Source organism: Bos taurus, chromosome 11 (genome assembly GCF_002263795.3).
Source record: "Bos taurus isolate L1 Dominette 01449 registration number 42190680 breed Hereford chromosome 11, ARS-UCD2.0, whole genome shotgun sequence".
In the NCBI taxonomy this organism is placed as follows: Eukaryota; Metazoa; Chordata; class Mammalia; order Artiodactyla; family Bovidae; genus Bos; species Bos taurus.
This window is the reverse complement of record NC_037338.1, coordinates 28,487,285-28,507,187: the sequence shown is the minus strand read 5'-3', so window position 1 is coordinate 28,507,187 and position 19,903 is coordinate 28,487,285. Positions and strand designations below refer to the sequence as shown.

The window sequence follows — 19,903 nt, the reverse complement described above, 5'->3', positions numbered from 1 at the left end:
AACACAGGATGGAAGCTGATCTTTTATGAATAGCATCTGCCCTGGGCCCTCACCCCACGAACTCCACCAGGATGGAATCCCAGCTACCGCTTGCTAGGCTGGGATTTACCATCAGATACCATCTTCCTGTGACAGCGGGGAAACCCTCTGTGAGTCAGACCTCCTTCCAGGAGTTGCCCTTGCCCTCTAGGTATGCTATTTTGGTCCCTCACCTGCTGACTCAGTTCCCCCTGGCAGGGACCCACACTGTAGGTCAAAACCCACATATACATAGAAACCAGTAACTGAAATTGTTTCCCAATACAACTCTTATCTTTACTACCTGCAGAAGATTCGGCTGTACTCTCATATTTTCTATCCTATTTTTTTCCATTAAAGAAAAAATGTTCATAGAAACACACTAAGTGAATTTCATGACCTACTAGTCAAAAACACAACCTGGAGTTTGAAAAAAATGCTGCTTTAACTAACCTGTAGTATACAGGAAATGTGATTTTGTGCATACTGTTCTGTAAAATAAAATAGTACAAACATACAACATACTCAATACAGTACACCATAGGATAATCAAATACAAGCACAGGATCTAACATCCACTAGAACTGCTCGGTGTAGAGCCATGACTCCCCCCCCCCTCCACCTGAGGAGATCCCCTTGTTTGAGGCAGGGAGGAGCTGAGAACCCCTAAGTGTGAGCAGCTCCATGGCTCATTTGTCCTAATTTATTTGCCAATCACATTCATAATCAACGAATGAGCATAAACGAAAGTTTTTGTATATGATGACTCTACGGCATTCCTACTGCTGTCAGGAGCTGCTGGGCATTCCAGGTTTCTACAGGACTTTGCGCTGAAAACACTGCAAGACATAAATACTAAACTGAATAACCACATGCTAAATCAGCAATCCCCTCCGCTCCAGGGAAAGACCACGAGGAGAAAATTCTGAGCACTGGCTGGCATCAGACAAGGGACTACGACAGGGAATTCCCTGGTGGTCCAGAGTTTTGGACTTCGTACTTTCACTGCCGAGGGCTCGGGATTCCATACTTGGTTGGGGAGCTAAGAACCCACAAGTCACGGCGCATGGCCAAAACAAAACGGGACTGTGTCACAGCTTATACGATAGCATTTATTACAAGGAATGGCTCCAGCCAAAAATTGAGCTGTCACTCTGGAATCAGAGCCCTGAGAACCATGTGAGATTGGTTAAGACCATTGCTGGCCTTCTCTGAGATGTAACAACAGTCTAGGGACTAGCAGATGCTGGGGGAGGGGGCTGGGGGGAAAACTAGCACAGCCATTGGCCTGAGTATTTTGCAAGGAAAGATGCTGGAACCCCTCCATGAGAATGACAAAACCATTACATTGTGCCATACACCCACGAGGACACACAGCTGTGGAGCAACCACTCAAAGATGGCACTCTGGACCTGCTGATGGGTTCACACCTGCTCCTCCAGCCAGGGGAAGCAGATGGAGCAAAGACATTTCTGCTTTGTCATCCAACAATGCAGCCTCTGCTCACAGTGGGATCTATGGCCCCACCATTGTCTCCATGGAGGTTGGCCCCTCCATGGTCCCAATCGCTCTACCCAAATTCTTCCTTCTGTTCCCCACCAACTGGAGAGGTGCCTGTTTTCACTGTCTCATGGATTACTTACCATAATAATTAGAGGCAGCAATTGCCTTCAGACCCACACATCTCTAGGAGTGTACTATGTAACTGCCCATTGATTTAAAAAAATTTAAGGCAATATATTACAAAAAGATATCGATTGGGCATTTCTAACATTACTTTTAAAAAATTTGAATAATTACCTCACTCTTCCCCTTCACGGGTGAACTGAAAGTTGTTTTTTTGTTTTGTTTTGTTTTTCTGCCGTATAAGCATGGCTATAAGAAGTCCAAACAAGCTATGAGTTATATAACATATTTCACATTTTTGGGGGCTATAATTAGAGTGATAAGATTATGGCAGTGATCCTAGAACAGATTAAGGACATAATTGTGATGAAAGAGGGCTTTGGGTCAGTAAAAGTACAGATCTGAAACTGTTTTATTTGACATGATTTTGGCACAAGGAGGAGTAATAATCCCATATTTACACAACACCTTTCAAAAACTGTTTTCCCAAAGGCCCCACCACAGAGTTTTCCCACTTCAAATGTTTAAGTTGGATGGGAAGTTGTGAGTTTAGAATGAAATTATAAAACAAAAAGAGTCTCTTAGGAAATCACCATGATTTTAAAAGGCTTGAAAAGGTAGGAACTACAGACAGGACAATATGGTTTCTGAAAGTTTTCTATGCTTTACTTCTATTAAAAATTCTATGCACAAAACAACAGCATGGATCGAGCGACGTATGAAAATCAAAATGCTGACCAGGGCAGTGCCTGTGAATAGGAATATACATGAAGAGGCCCAGAGTCAGGCTGAAGTCACCAGACTGATTTATCTGGGAGAACCAGGAGAGGGTTTTACAGCTGGGCTGTGGGAAATGAGCCCCTGCCCTTGCCTCTGAGATTTTATAAGATGGAGAGAAAGCTCCCATGGAAAGGCCTGGAGGAGATTGCTCCTCCCACTGGCTACTTGACTGTACTGTGCTCAGGGCTCAGGCCACTGGTTGAAATGAAACAGAAGGACCAAGAGGTGGACATACCATGGGCTTCAAGTGGACAGGGAGGCTTTGGCCCTGGTTCTCCAGAGGCAAAGGGAAGAAGAATCACAGACTGGCATTTGTACCACTTAAGCCTGGCTGGCCATTCTACTCTGTGGCTAGACCGTATTTAAATTTGGAACAGAATCTTAGACTCTAACCTCTCCCATTTACTTTTGTTTGCTCTTCTTACCAAGGTTCCTTCTGAAAAAATTCCACTCATCTGGGTAGTAAATGAATGGGAAAAACTTTTTTTCTCACCTCAGTAACAATAAAAGGGGGCAACATTATGCTTTTGTGGCTAGGACATTGGAGGGAAAATATGAACAGGAATGGGAAATTCAAAGAGACAATATAGGTCAGCCATGGAAGCTTCTTAACTGGGGAATCAATGAGATCCACACGCTATAAAAAACCAGCAGGCACAGGCCCTTAATAAACAGCAAACTGATCAATTTGGACTCTCCTTTCACACTAACCTACTATTTTCAATAATGTTAATGTTAACTGGCTGGTATTCCCAGCAGTCAGCTTCTGGAGTTTAGCTATAGTTCATATATTAATAAATAAATAAACAAAAATACAATTCCTGGAAAGGAGACTGTCACATCAAACTGTATCACAACCTATGTTATAGAAGTCATACATTTTGGTAACAATCAGCGCAGAGAAGTTCAATGTCTTACAATGTCTTCAATGTAGAAAATGAGAGTCTTCAAGCTAAAGTGTTAAAAATGGAGACACAAATGTAGAGACTGGACTTGTGGATGCAGGGATGGGAAGGAGAGCGGGGGATGAATGGCGAAAGCAGCACTGACACCTATACACCATCACGTGTAAGACAGACCGCTGGGGGGAAGTTGCTACACAACACAGGGGGCCCAGCCTGGTGCTCCTGATGACCTAGAGTGGCAGCTGGGGGAGGGGAGAGAGGCTCAGGAAGGACGGATGTAGGTAGAGTTGTGGCTGATTTGCTTTGCTGAACAGCAGAAACTAACACAACATTGTAAAGCAATTTTCCTCCAATTAAAAAATAAATTTACAAAAAGAAAAAAAAAATGGAACCTTGCTTTTCCAACATGAAATTGTTGGGAGTGTGGTGCAGTTTTAAGTGAAATTCCTCCAGCTCAAAGAACTCTGAATTTAACTAAACAATGTAATGTAAACTGATCTCTACTTTGCTATGATGCACATAGAAAAGTATTCACAAGAAAACCCTTTGGTACTCTGTTGTTCATTCCTCTTTAAGCAGAAAAGCTCTTATTTGTGACTTGGCAATTAGCTCAGTAAAAAAGTCACTGCCTTCATGGTTACTCAAGCCAGTATTTGCTTGTCCGAGACTATGTGTCAAGATTCCTATAATTCCTGCAAATGCTGCAACTTTCTCATTGTAGTTTTCAGCCTTTCTTCTAGAAGCAAGGGTGAATGTGACCTGAATTTGGACAAGTGTAAGGAGAAACATGCTTATGTGATTTTCTTTTAAAATCCAGTATGTTCTTCCAAAGGGGCATGTGTGCTGTATTAAATCTATGCAACTTAATAAAAGCCCAAGCATCAGGAGATAACTTATGGAAGAAAAGACAGATGAGTGCATCCTTCCATGAGATGCATTTTGTTTCAATATTGCTTTAAAATTCTCACACAGGACATAGGTGTACCCAGGACTCCATAATCAAGGGTGATTATTTGCTAGTCCTATGGCTATTTGAACGGTAAAGAGTCTGCCTACAATGTGGGAGACCTGGGTTCTATCCCTGGGTTGGGAACATCCCCTGGAGCAGGAAATGGCAACCCACTCCAGTATTCATGCCTGGAAAATCCCATGGACTGAGGAGCCTGGTGGGCTACAGTCCATGGGGTCACAAAGAGTCAGACACGACTGAGCGACTTCTCTTCACTTCTTCACTTCACTTCACGGCTCAATGACTGGTACCAACATAAGACACACTTGAGACTGAGTTCTTGCCATGAACTTGAACACCTGGAAAACCTTAACTTACTTAGGAAATGAACACCTTCCGTCACTTACTCATGAACAGAAATGATTTTTGAAAAGTCAGGATATGACAAACAGAATGATTTATTTTGAATACTGCAAATATAAACAGCACCCTAATTAACTGGAAAACTTCTCATTCCTGGGACTTATAGTGACTTTTGCTGTGACCTAGATATAGGGTGTGGAGAAGGCAATGGCACCCCACTCCAGGACTCTTGCCTGGAAAATCCCATGGATGGAAGAGCCTGGTGGGCTGCAGTCCATGCGGTGGCTAAGAGTCGGACACGACTGAGCGACTTCACTTTCACTTTTCACTTTCATGCATTGAAGAAGGAAATGGCAACCCACTCCAGTGTTCTTGCCTGGAGAATCCCAGGGACGGGGGAGCCTGGTGGGCTGCCGTCTATGGGGTCGCACAGAGTCGGACACAACTGAAGTGACTTAGCAGCAGCAGCAGATATAGGGTGACATTTGAACTACACTTAAACTTGAGATTCATCAGTTCGAAAGCATTCAGAAATCAATCATGTTCAGAGTGCAAGGGTTACGATGACAGGAGAGCAGGGGCAGTGGGGTCTTCAGAAGTCTGTAGCACTGGCTGCCCTGATTTTAACTAGTCATTACCGATTTTGCTGTGTCATCAACAGATCTCTTTCACTGATTTTTTACCCAATTCTTTCTAGAGTCACTCTAGAATTCTAAACTCCAGTTTGGAAGACTTAGAGACCGATTCTGCCATTTCCCCACGACCATTAGCAATTTATAGTAACAGAGGCCTCCTGGTGTGGGGCTCTCACCACAGCCTGCAAAGTGTCCCTAGGAGCCCTAAGTCAGAGTCAGTGGTTCTCAGAGTCCCCAGGCCTCATCCACAGGGATTCAATTTTAACTGAACTAGGGTGAGGCCAGGTGGGTGTATGGCTCTAATGCAGCCCATGTGATTCTAACCTGAAGCCAGAATAGACAACACTGTTCTAAGGTATTCAAAGCAAATGGCCATCTGCCCTCCCATTACTCTCATATGTAAATAAATTGCAGTCCAATTACAGTTTGCCCCTTGTAATTCCTGCTTCCCAACCTGTCTCTTCTTTCCTGTAGAAACCTCTCCCTAGAAGGCCCCAGCTCTCCAGTCCTTCAAGCTAAATTCTCAACATCCTTCAAGGCCTGGTTCAGTTCAATTTAATTAATGTTCCCTGGTCACCCATGGAAGCCAGACCCTGTGTACGGCTTAGATGCCCAAGACACAGGACTTGCCTTCAGGGAGCTTCCAGCCATGGCTAAGAAGTCAAACTTAGTTCTCAGATACCAGCTAAGATCAAATGTCCTACCCTCAGTAGGTAAAAAATGGCAATTCCAGAAACAGAACAGGCCTGCAAGCATAATAGCTGGGAAACACAACCAATTCAAACGGAGGATGAACAAATCTAAGTCGCCATGGAGACCCACAGAGAACTGCCTCAATGAGAGGAGATGGCAGTAGAAACCACAGACATCTTTCTCCCAGAACAGTGGTGAATTAGCAAGCTGAGGCTTGGGGCCTAATCAAGGCAGCTTTATCAAATGTCAGCATTGTCATCCTTAACTATTTCTTGAATAAATAAGAAAAGAGACACTTTAAGGAATACTAGGCAGAGCAGTCTTCTGGAAGAGGAAGGCTGAACTAATCCAAAGGTTCAGCTTAGACCCCAGGAGCAAAATTAGTTTTTTTTTTTTTTTTTTCAATTATTAACATAAACCCATAATGCAGTCAGAGAAACATGGTCAGTAAAGATAAAAGGGATGGCCTAGATCGAGGTTTATTTGAGGAGAAGGACTTTTTTCCTACTGCCTAGCTAAGCAGGCCGGGGAGAGCATGGGTATCATTTCTGGGTTTGTGGGTATCTTGGGGTAAAATTCCCCTTGGGATGGACATCTTTAACGTCTATTAGCTTCTAAGAAGTGCTGTAAGCCCAATGGAAGAATTCGGAGATCTCAGTTCTCTCTCTCTCTTTTTTTTTTTTTAAATTTTATTTTATTTTTAAACTTTACAATATTGTATTAGTTTTGCCAAATATCGAAATGAATCCGCCACAGGTATACCTGTGTTCCCCATCCTGAACCCTCCTCCCTCCCCATACCCTCCCTCTGGGTTGTCCCAGTGCACCAGCCCCAAGCATCCAGTATCATGCATCGAACCTGGACTGACGACTCGTTTCTTACATGATACTGATTAGTAAGTCTGTTGTTTATTTAACAACAGTTTTTAGGAACATCTGTGTGAGGACATAAGGCTCTGATGAGGCAAGTGCAATTGTGAAAAGAAAGCGGTGGCAAAACTGACAACTGGTTTCCAAGTTCCCTGGAACTCTCACAGAAGGAAGGTGTGAGAGGCACAGAGAAACTGGTAGAAGGTAGGAGAGCAAGAAATGGAAAAGCTGAAGAGAACCATAATAAATATCACAGCAAATTATATGCGTTATATAGTTTACTGAAGATTTCACATTATTCACCCATTGAATCCTCAAAAGTAGCCTTATTAGTTTCTGTTATCTTCATGTTGCTGATGAAGAAATTGAAGCACAGAGAAGTTAAGTCATTTGACCAAAATCACACAGCCAGTTAAAACAGAGATGGGACATGGCCATGATCGATCTTACTATCACTAAACGACATGTTAACAGTATATATGATGCCTACTACAAAAATTACGCATGGAATCCGTACTATAAGCCAGGAATCATGCTAACACTTCAAACGCCCATCAGTAAGACTAGGTCCTAACTTGAAGACATCATAGTCACTACAGCAAAGAGTATGAAAATTCAAAAAACTATGCTAGCATTTAAAAAACAAATCAAAATAAATCATCTATTTTTATCAATTCACTGTTTGGAGTTGGCAGAGCTTTGTTTATCATTATAAACTATGGCTAAGCCTGGAAGCTTGATGTAATGGAACAAGAACTTGACTTCCAAGGAAGTATCTGGAAAAAGTGTTGAGAGTAGAGGCTGTACTGGGGAGGGAGAGCATTATCACCATGCCTTCATTTCATCTTTCCAGATATTTAACACCCAGCTCCCCAGGACCGTGGCAAGTGTTGGGGAACACGTGGGAGGTGGGAACATTTGTGGGTCAGAGTACTTTTCGAGCCACTTTTGAAGCTGGTTCATTTTAAGTTCACATAACACTTGGGAGCTAACAGTAGTTTGAACTTTTGGCCTCCAAGATATCCTGCTCATTGGTAAGTAAACATGCAGTCGGGACAAATAGTTTTTATACAGCTCTTCATTATACAGTGATAAGATCTGGAGAAACGGTTTTTCCCCCCTAGTTTAGATTTCTTTATTCAGATTTCACACTCAGAAATTCCCCAAGCCACTTTGCCAAGACCCAACATTCACTCCTTCATCTGGGAACTTCAATAATTTGGCAATCACTGCCAGTATGCCTTTTTTTTTTTTTTTTTTTTAAGAATTTTAAATGCTATGTAGCCTCAACTTTTTTCCTCAGAATTACATCAAAAGTATAATTGGCTTATAAAGAAGATAAATATAGAGGAAGGGCCTCTAGCCAATCAGTACCACACCCAACTACCCTTCTTCCTGAGTCCTAGCTGAATTATTTCAGTCACTGTCCCAGACTTTTTCACACCCAAACCTTGAAACAACTCTAGGAGATGGTCATTACCACCCTAACCTCATTTATTTGCCAGCTTTACTGAGATGTAATTACCTTAAAACACTGCATACTACCTGTTGATTAAATACACTTTCATACTACAAGATGATTACCTCCACAGAGTTGCTAACACATGCCCACTTATTTTTTTTTTTTTTGAGATGAGAACACTAAGGTTCAAGGAGTTTCAACAATGTGCTCAAAGTCAACCAGCACCAAAAATAGAGGTCACGAGTGTCTGGCTTTGGTCAGTGATCCTATCCTTTTTGCTAGAGCTAGGCTGCCATCTTTAAGACTTTCTCTCCAAATCCTCAAAGCCTCCTAATATTCCCTATAATCTGATCATGACCCAGACCAGTTTCTCTAGGTGGAAAGGTGGCCTCGGAGGGAACAATAGCCCCACCACATCCTGCCCACAGAAGTAGGGTTTGAGAGTTGTGGTTGTTTCCTTCAAATGTATTATTATTCAACTGAATAATGGCTTGAGTATTTTTCTCCTTCTTTTGAAAAATGGCAAGTAAAACAATACTCAGCTATAGTGTTACCAATCTGAGGATGTAAGCATTAGCCTGGGGGACATTTGAACTCCTTCAGAGTATTTTATGCAACAATGCATCTCTAAACCAAATGGCATTAGCGGCTAATCCCTTTTTGCCATGTCATATGGCGACAACACCTTCCTGCTTTTCTCATACCCAGGTCACTAGTGATGGATGAAAAGAGGTAAGGTTTGCTCACGGTTAAGCCTGACTTGTGGGGAATGGGGGATCCTTATCTTCAACTCTCACATGCCTTTTTAATTCAGAAACTGAGTAACACTTCATAGGAATAGCTATCCACCCCCGCTGCCTGTGGGAATCCAGCAGTTCCAGCAAGACAGAAAGAGAATTACGGCAGAACTCAAAGACTAATGTCCAGGGAGGGTGACTGTGGGTGGAAGGGGACCTGGTTTGTGCCCCTGGCAGAGCCATAGTCATCACTGGAACGGATACAGGAAAGTATGAGTCAGCAGGAAAGGGATGAACCCGAGGCAGGGAGACAAGAACAGGCTGGGTTTAGGAAGTTTTGCGAGCTGGCACCACCATTGGCCTGGGCCAGGCTGTCTGCATGGGGGTACGGAAAGTGGGATAGACAGGCTTCTAGTGATTTTTCACAACTTTCCCGTCAGCCATCCAAGGCCCTCTAAACACAGCCTTCACCTTTGTGTCTGGCCTTATCTTCACTAGGTCCCTATGCAGACTATCTGAGCATCCCTCACATTTCTGCTGCCAGAATCAGCCTCCACCTGGTTGCACTGTCCTTCCTCTTAGCAGTTCAAGTCCTGGCTCCCATCGGGGGGCCTTCCTTGACTGCCCCCATCCAGAGAAGACACTCTTCTGTTTTAAAATCACCGGGCCCCTTAGTCTGTCCTCACCACATTCTACCTTGTCCCATTATCTAAGCTTTTACAAGACTACGTTCTTTCTTTTCTAGGATGGTCAGGGGAGTGCCTCCCTTCCCTCTGGCCCATCTCCTCCTATCCTGTCCTTAGCTCACTCTGCTCCAGCCACGCTGGCTTCCTCAATGTTCTTTGGGAATACTAGGCACACTCCTGCTCAGGGTGTTTGCACTGGCTACTCCCTCTGTTTAGAACACTCCTCCCCCAGGTAAATGGCTCACACTTTAACAGTGCTGATCAATTGTTACTGTAATTTATGAGAAAGGCTTCTGTGAATATCCCAGATTACAAGAGACAAACAAATCCCCTTTCTCAGAACTCTACTTCACCTGCCCTTGCTCTTGTTTCTTGCTTTGTTTTTGTCTTATCACCACCTGACATTGTGGGTTTTTTAACCTGTTTATTGTCGTTCCCCTCTACCCCTTTGAACGTTAAGTTCTACGAGGGCACAGATTTCCAGCAGATTTGTTCACTGCTGGATTCCCAACACTCAGTGCCTTGTATATAGTAGTGACATAAGAAACAGGTGCTAAAGGAATGAATGAATTTATAGTATTATAGCCCTTTTGCTTAGCATAGTGCTAGGCCATTTGTTCTGTGTATTTATCATATATATATGGTATATATCATATACAGACATATCATATACATGTAATTTACATTTACCCTTTACCCTTTATATATATACCAGCATAAATGCTCAACAGATATTTGTTATAAATGACAGTATTATTCTGTCCTTGTGCTCAGACCCCTGTTGGTCTATTCATTTCACATGCTCCTTCCCCAAGGCTGGGAGGGCACAACTTGGTCGGAAGAAGGGAGGTACTGGAGCAGGAAAGCGAACAAAGACCAAGTGTCCTGTTATTACACTGTCTCCAACATTACAGTCTTGCAGTCTCTTCTCATAAGAGAACCATAGAATCATCCACTTGACACTTGGTTCAAGGACGAATTCCTGCCTGGCAGCCCTGAAAAGTTAAGAGGGAACTTCTCAGGTTAGTTTGCATCTTTCTATAAAGGGAGCCTCAGTAAGAGGCGTGGACAGTCATACTGAGCCCTGGCACTTGGTACCTCTGTGCTTCCTGCCACCTGGGAGATCTGGACCTCATTTGCTCTCTGTGAGAAAGGACCTCAGGTCCTTAGGGCCACAGAGAAGTCTCTGGGCTTTCAGTTCAGCCTCAATTCTGATGTTTCTACAGAGGTACTAAAAAGAAGCCCTCAAGTGTGGGCTTGTGAGGTGTGGGTGGGGACCTGGAAGGGCTGACCAATGGAGGCACTCTCTGCTGTGACCCCTGATTTTGCGGTCCTGATTTTGTTGGTCAGAGGAAAGGAAACCCCGTCTGAGACAAGAGGATAGGTGAGAGCTTTGGCTCTAGAAGGACAACTCAGGTGATCACAGGCTGCTTCTGAGACTAGCTCTTTGGATAAAATCCAGATTCATGGTTCCCTTCCCAGAACCAAGACCTGCAGAGACATGTAGTGATGCCACTGTGTGGTCACTCCAATGTCCAGGCAGTGTGTGTGCCAATGAGACAGTAGCCCCTGAAGTTGCAAATCTCAGTTTGTGCCACCAGGGATTAATCAAGTGACTATGAGTTTCTAATATGTGCCTGGCACTATGCTAGAACAGTGTCTCTAATCTTCCCCAAAATGCTCTAAGGTAAGTCAGAGCAGTTTACTTGCCAAAGGATCCCCTGTGGTTATGCAGCTGAGTCTGGATGGGAATCTTGGTCTGGGTTCTAGCCAGGCTGCCTCTCTCAGCCCATGGCCTCAGAGTTCTCCCAAGACCATCGGGGAAGGGGTGGGGGGGTGCAGGTTATGAGACTGAGCTGTGGTGGAGCCGCTCCAGATGTGAGAAGGACAAGGGGAGGTCTGTGGAGAGGAAGCAGCTGTTATTTCTTGACATTTGATGGAGCAGTTCCCAGAAACCTATAGATAATGTGCTCAGAACTAAGACCTGTGATGGGAGACACACTGACCAAGGAAGAACAAAATACCACATACATAAACACACAGATCCCTCCTTAAAGAAGCAGGGAAAGCCCCCAGTCAGTTTTCAGTCGCTCAGTCATGTCCAACTCTTTGCGACTCCATGGACTGCAGCATGCCAGGCTTCCCTATCCATCACTAATTCCTGGAGTCTGCTCAAATTCACGTCCATCAAGTTGGTGATGCCATCCAACCATCTCATCCTCTATCATCCCGTTCTCTACTCACCTTCAATCTTTCCCAGCATCAGGGTCTTTTCCAATGAGTCAGTTCTTCTCATCAGGCAGCCAAAGTATTGAAGTTTCAGTTTCAGCATCAGTCCTTCCAATGAATATTCAGGACTGATTTCCTTTAAGATGGACTGGTTGGCTCTCCTTGCAGTCCAAGGGACTCTCAAGAGTCTTCTCCAGCACCACAGCTCAAAAGCATAAATTCTTGGGTGCTCAGCTTTCTTTATGGTCCAACTCTCACATCCATACAGGACTAATGGAAAAACTACAGCTTTGACTAAATGGACCTTTGTCAGTAATGTTTCTGCTTTTTAATATGCTGTCTAGGTTGGTCATAGCTTTTCTTCCAAGGAGTAAGTGTCTTTTAATTTCATGGGTGCAGTCACAACCTGCAGTGTTTTCGGAGCCCAAGAAAATAAAGTCTCTCACTGTTTCCATTGTTTTTCCATCTATTTGCCATGAAGTGAAGGGGCCAGATGCCATGATCTTACTTTTTTGAATGTTGAATTTTAAGCCAGTTTTTTCACTTTCCTCTTTCACTTTCATCAAGAGGCTCTTTAGTTCCTCTTCGCTTTCTGTCGTAAGGGTAGTGCCATCTGCATATCTGAGGTTATTGATATTTCTCCCAGCAATCTTGATTCCAGCTTGTGCTTCATCTGGTCTGGCATTTCACATAATGTACTCTGCATATAAGTTAAATAAGCAGGGTGACAATATACAGCCTTGACGTACTCCTTTTCCTATTTGGAACCAGTCTGTTGTTCCATGTCCAGTTCCAACTGCTACTTCTTGACCTGCATACAGATTTCTCAAGAGGAAGGTCAGGTGGTCTGGTATTGCCATCTCTTGAAGAATTTTCCACAGTTTGTTGTGATCCACACAGTCAAAGGCTTTAGCATAGTCAATGAAGTAGAAGTAGACGTTCTTCTGGAACTCTCTTGCTTTTTCTATAATCCAGCAGATGTTGGCAATTTGATCTCTGGTTCCTCTGCCTTTCTAATTCCAGCTTAATATCTGGAAGTTCTTGGTTCACGGATTGTTGAAGCCTAGCTTGGAGAATTTTGAGCATTATTTTGCTAGTATGTGAGATTAGTACAATTGTGCGGTAGTTTGAGCATTCTTTGGCATTGCCTCTTTGGAATTGGAATGAAAACTGACTTTTTCCAGTCCTGTGGCCACTGCTGAGTTTTCCATATTTGCTGGCATATTGGCACTTTCACAGCATCATCTTTTAGGATTTGAAATAGTTCAGCTGGAATTCCATCACCTCCACTAGCTTTGTTCGTAGTGATACTTCCTAAGGCCCACTTGACTTCACACTCCAGGATGTCTGGCTCTAGGTGAGTGATCACACCATGGTTATTATCTGGGTCACTAATATCTTTTTTGTATAGTTCTTCTATGCATTCTCGCCACCTGTTCTTGATATCTTCTGCTTCTGTTAGGTCCATACTTTTTCTTTTATTGTGCCCATCTTTGAAATGTTCCCTTGGTATCTCTAATTTTCTCGAAGAGATCTCTCTACTCTTTCCCATTCTATTGTTTTCCTCTATTTCTTTGCACTGATCACTCAGGAAGGCTTTTTTATAACTACTATCATTCACTGATATTCACCATAGACTGGCGCTGTTCTCAGTGCTTTATCCAAGGTACTTCATCTACACCTCTATGCAGTAGGTACTAATATCTCCACTTTCCAAATGAAGAAACTCCAGCATGGAGAGGTGAAGAAACTTGCTCAAGGGTATTTACCTCATTAGAAACAGATGGTCTGACTCCAGAGCCCAAAATCTTAACCTCCATGTAGGCTGCCAAACACCCTGGAATTCAGAGGACTTCTGTTGTTGTCTTGGCTGTCACATGGGGCAAATCACTTGGTCTCTGAACTTGGATTTCCCCATCTCTGAACATGGAAGTTGGATGGAAGATCTCTGAGGTACATTCTTTCATGTATATTAACCGAGTGTACTTCTCTGACTGGCACTGGGCTCCTCTAGGGTAAGCAGAAATGGACAACCACAGTCCTAGCTGTCAAGGACCAGCCTGGAGGGATTCTCTCCAGCCAAAATATCTGATTATTCATAACAAGAGGACCCTTCTAGGCTGCGTTAGGAAGTCTGAACTCCTTGATTGGCCCTCCCAGCTCTGTGGGGTCAGGACCCAGTCTATTCTCCATCTGCTGGCTCCATTGGTGAGCACCAGTCTCTTCTGGCCTTCCTGCTAGGGCTCATGCTAATTCCTAGTCCCAGAAATATTCCTAAGGATCACCAGCTCATCCAAAGGACCCATCTCCTACCTCCTTCAAGACAGCTGCACTTTCCATTTTTCCAAACTCCTCCATCATTTACTGCAGGGCCCATCCTATTTATCATATTACTTATTAGCTTATATTATTATTCAATACATAAATTATCTTGTATATTTCAGTCTTATTTCCCAGATGTGGCTTATTCTTTTTGACTTCCCACAGCAAGTAATGTAAAGACATGCATGTAAAAGAATTCAGAGTTTGTCTGCAAGTTTCGTCAAGGTTTCTCTTTGCCAAGAAGAGGTTCTAAATTAGATTACCTTGTCTCAAGTCCACTCCTCTCAAAGGAGAGCTGTGTCACTTTGGGAAAGTTACTTAATTTTTTCAAGCCTCAGTTTCTTTATTTAATATAAAAAGGAAATGGTAATAGCACCTTCTTCTTAGAACTGTGTGAGGATTAAATGATAAAAAGCATAAAGATACTTGGCCAGTACCCAACAAAAGTGAAAGCTCAATATTAATCACCCTTATGACTGCGGTAGTCTCCAAAGATGGCCCCATTGGTACTCCTTCCATGAGGGGCATGCTCCTCCTATCAAAAGACAAAATCTGCTTCCCTCCCCTTGAGCCTGGGCTGGCCTTGCGGCTTACTTTGGACAACTGGATACAAAGAAGTGATACTAACTATGCCAGGTCTGGGTCTACCTGTTAAGAGGCCTGGCAGCATCTGGAACTCTCTGGGGGCAGCCAGCCACCATGCTGGAAAGAAGCCTGGGCTCAGTCACTGGAGGATGAGTACCAGATACATGGGTGATGCCTCCTGGCACCTTCCAGCCCAGCCCAGCCACCAGCTGAATACAGCCAAACAAGGGACACCAACTGATGCCACTTGGAGCAGAAAAGCCGCCTAGTCCAGTTTCCCAAGTTTCTGGCCCATAGAATACGAGGAATAATTTAGTTTTAAAAGCCACTAAGTTTTGAGGTGATCTGTTGCATAGCCTTAGAAAACTGAATCAATCAATATAAATATTGTAATTCAATGATCAAAATTCTCCAAGCCAGGCTTCAGCAATACGTGAACTTCCAGATGTTCAAGCTGGTTTTAGAAAAGGCAGAGGAATCAGAGATGAAATTGCCAACATCTGCTGGATCATTGAAAAAGAAAGAGAGTTTCAGAAAAACATCTATTTCTGCTTGACTGACTATGCCAAAGCCTTTGACTGTGTGGATCACAATAAACTGTGGAAAACTCTGAAAGAGACGGGAATACCAGACCACCTGACCTGCCTCTTGAGAAACCTATATGCAGGTCAGGAAGCAACAGTTAGAACTGGACATGGAACAACAGACTGGTTCCAAATAGGAAAAGGAGTGTGTCAAGGCTGTATATTGTCACCCTGCTTGTTTAACTTATATGCAGAGTACATCATGAGAAATGCCTGGGGTAGAGGAAGCACAAGCTGGAATCAAGATTGCCTGGAGAAATATCAATAACCTCAGATATGCAGATGACACTACTCTTATGGCAGAAAATGAAGAAGAACTAAAGAACCTCTTGATGAAAATGAAAGAGGAGAGTGAAAAAGTTGGCTTCAAGCTCAACATTCAGAAAACTAAGATCAGGCATCCAGTCCCATCACTTTATGGCAAACAGATGGGGAAACAGTGGAAACAGTGGCAGACTTTATTTTTTTGGGTTCCAAAATCACTGCAGATGGTGACTGCAGCCATGAAATTAAAAGACGCTTACTCCTTGGAAGGAAAGTTATGACCAACCTAGACAGCATATTAAAAAGCAGAGACATTACTTTGTCAACAAAAGTCCATCTAGTCAAGGCTATGGTTTTTCCAGTAGTCATGTGTGGATGTGAGAGTTGGACTATAAAAATAGCTGAGTCCCGAAGAATTGATGCTTTTGAACTGTGGTGTTGGAGAAGACTCTTGAGACTCCCTTGGATTGCAAGGAAATCCAACCAGTCCATCCTAAAGGAGATCAGTCCTGGGTGTTCATTGGAAGGACTGATGTTGAAGCTGAAACTCCAATACTTGGGTCACCTGATGCGAAGAGCTGACTCATTTGAGAAGACCTTGATGCTGGGTAAAATTGAGGGCAGGAGAAGAAGGGGACGACGGAGGATGAGATGGTTGGATGGCATCACTGACTCAACAGACATGAATTTGGGTAAACTCTGGGAGTTGGTGATGGACAGGGAGGCCTGGTATGCTGTGGTTCATGGGGTTGCAAAGAATCGGACACAACTGAGCGACTGAACTGAACTGGATTCTTATGATTAGGCAAACTGAAATCAATCAGTAAGTTCACACTGAAGGGTTAATAAATGTGAGACAAGTATTTTTTATCCATTATGACCCTAAGAGTTAAAGCAGGGGAAAAAAGAAAAAAGTATGACTATTACCTAACTCCTTACACCTCAAGGTTTTTATAGTCTAGCATAATGGGAAACACTATCACAGACATAATTACCATATAAAGCAGCAGAGGGGACATAGTACCATAGTTTAACAATCTTAATAAGTGAAAAGATGAAGAAATTGGACTATGTTCAGAAGGACAGGATTGGGCAGGGGGGTCCCAGATAACACAGCTATTTGTGCACAAAGAGACATTTTAGATGGATCTTGAAGGCTAATAAGACAGGAAATTATACACACACACACACACACACACACACACTTTAAAGAGACAGCGACTGAAAAATGCCTCTAAGAGCTCTAAATCCTCTCATGCAACTTTTCTCAGTGGGGCAGCAGGATAAACTCAGCTGAGGGGGTGGTCACAGGGCCTGTACAAGAGACTCAATTCCACCCCATATATCTGTGAGAATTTCAAGAACAACCCACCTGTTTTCTTATCCTTTAAAAGATGTGATAGTCCCGTTAAGTCCCACCACAGGATCACATAGAATTGAGTGCTTTGAAATCCAGAACACACTTTCCACACAAACATCAAGGTATAAATACTGAGGCTCAGAACTCCCATAGACCACAGTCTATGGTGACCCAAATACCCTCTATTTCTGAGCAAAGTCTTAAAAACCTTAGAGTGTTGTCATTTCCAGCATGGTTTGGGCTAAGTCCTCACCTGCTGATGGCGGGCTGGGCTGCTGCTCAGACCTGGTGCCTGTTCCAGGCTCACTAACACCAGGTTTCAGGGAGCCTTGGCCAATGCCCACTGAACCTATGACTTTCTTGAAATGGAGACACAGGCTTTCAGGCTGGTAATGTAACAAGCTCAAGGCTGCCTACACACTGGTAGCCCCCCATCAGAAATGCTCTCTTTCCCTTTGAGCCATCTGTGCAAATGCTCCAGTCTTCCAGGCCCGGCAGAGCCCCATCAGCTCTGCCTAGCAGACCCTGACTCTCCAGCCCTCCTGGAACCCCAACAATGGTCTGGCACCTAATTCTGGCCAATCCTGCTCTGCCCACTCCATTCCCAATATACTCTTCTGAAGGATAAGACTCACAGTGTATGAATCTTCTGCAAATCCCAACAGGCCTAGGACAGTGCCTGGGGCAGTCACTTAGTGATTAATTTTAAAGCCAGTTCTCTAAAAATAGGTGGCCATGCCACTACCAGGCAGTGTTTCTTCAAGTGCTGTCAGCAACCATCTTGCATTAAAAAAATGCTGATCCAAGTAATCTAGACCCACGGGTAGGGGGCCCTACCATCTGCCATTTAACCAGCTCCCTGGGAGATGCATGCACCCTAGTGTTGAGACCTCTGCCATAAGGGTGGTGCACTAATCCACTCACACAGCAGGGTCTGTCTGGCAGCACTCATAACACAGGGCACGGGGTTCTGCCCCAGAGAGACCAAGGAGACCTCTCACTCTGGGGGGACTTCCCACCACCATGCCTAATGAAAGTAACGAGGGGTAATAGCTCCTGGTCTCTGTCTTGCTTCCAAACGCCTGTGTGGTGATATGTTGTCATTCCTGGTGCTAAAAGTGACCTGCCTAAGTCCATAACTAATGTCTGCTTCACCTTTTCTCCTCTGTAATCTTCCCAGAAATGACTGGTCTCCGTAATACTACATGTGGACCGCCGCACCGCACCGTGAGTGGAGGCCACCTGATCCTCGCTTCTACACCTTCATGCTGCCTGCAGACGAGAATGGGCCTTTCTCTTCCAGCTGGATAGCTCCAGTTCTGTAAATGAAACTGTGACCTTTAGCAGCAGCACTGATGATAACTGCTTCATTTTCCATACTTTCCTGTTTTCATTACATGACGAATTCTTGGCAAAGGATTTCTTTCTCACCGCCGAAAGCACTGGTAGGCCACAGCTGTGAAAGCCTGAGCTGGGAAACCTGAAATTTCATTAATATCGCAAAAAGCACACACCTTGGGAGAGAAACTTTACCCATGACTAATGAGAGTCACTTAATTAGGAGACTATAGAGAGGATTAAAACGCTTCATCCTTTTCTCTTAGCCTCCTGACTAGGAGCTTCTAGGGTTACAAGCCTTTTTCAAAAATCACCCCTTGCTTAGCCAGTGGACCTCTGAGCGTCAACACCCATCATTGCCTGGGTGTTTTTCAGCGAAACCTATAAAATCTCCCAAGTCATCTGGAACTTTCCAGGATAACTGGGATGCAAGACAAATACACAATATTTTAACCTTTAATGAATCTTATTGCTGGCCACAAGCAGAGGTGAAAGTTCAGGAAGGCTGGGGGTAAGGAGGTAGCCTGACCATACAAGGGTGAGTCCCCCAGACACACTCAGGCTCACTTTTAGAGACAAATGGTAGTTTCCTCAGCACAAGCCAAGGGTGGGAGTTCCTTCCATAGGCAAAGGCCGTCCTCTCTCCTGCCACCCCCACAAGGAACGTCGCCAGGAAAAGGAGCACTGGAGCGAAGCGGGCCGGGCGAGCCCTCAGATCCAGTCCTGGCTCTTCATGAATCACAGGCCCCAGGCGATTTCTCTCACTGACCTGTGCCTGTTTCCTCATCTATCAAAGGAAAATACACCAGTACCCAGCCTATCTAGTAGGTTCTGTGGAGATAAAGGGAGGCAATGACGCACAAAGGACCCCAGGAAGCAATGTGAGATTGCCTGTGCGCTACCTGCCAGGCACTGTGCTGGAGGCATGCATGTTATCACTAAGCTCTCCTGGAAGCCCGTGGAGGGGAGCACTACTATAGTTGTCCCTCGGCATTCAAAGGGGATTGGTTCTAGGACTGCATAGATACCAAAACCTGCCAATGCTCAAGTCCCTTATATAAAACGGTGAAGGATTTACATATGACCTACACACAAACTCCTGCATTTTTAAAACATTTATTTATTTGGCTGCGTCTGGTCTCAGTTGCGGCACACACAGGATCTTTGCTGCGTCATTGGGATTTTTGCTGTGGTACAAGGACTCTGCTTGTGGCACAAAGGCTCCAGAGTGAGCAATCTTGGCAGCTGTGGTGTGCAGGCTTAGTTGCTCCTAAGCACGTGGGGTCTTAGTTTCCCAAGCAGGGATCTAACCCGGCTCCCCAGCATTGAAAGGTGGTTCTTAACCACTCAACCTTCAGGGAAGATCGTCTCTGGATTACTTATGATACCTAATACAATGTAAATGCTATGTAAATCATTATGGGCATAGCAAATTCAAGTTTTCCTTTTTGGAAATTTTTTCCAAATATTTTCCATCTGTGGTTGGCTGAATCCATGG

General features: G+C 44.0%; 1 protein-coding gene and 1 long non-coding RNA gene across 5 annotated transcripts in view; one reads left to right on the top strand and one right to left on the bottom strand.

Annotated features, from left to right (window-relative positions):
• The window catches only part of LOC132346563 (uncharacterized), a 36,578-nt gene extending 18,095 nt beyond the window's left edge, over window positions 1-18,483 (top strand). The window contains exon 2 of the long non-coding RNA XR_009496409.1: window positions 18,248-18,483. This is a non-coding gene — a long non-coding RNA (uncharacterized lncRNA). The remainder of the gene's footprint in view (window positions 1-18,247) is intronic.
• Window positions 1-19,903, bottom strand: part of PRKCE (protein kinase C epsilon) — a 542,457-nt gene that overhangs the window by 127,968 nt on the left and 394,586 nt on the right. The gene's annotated exons all lie outside the window — the stretch shown is intronic.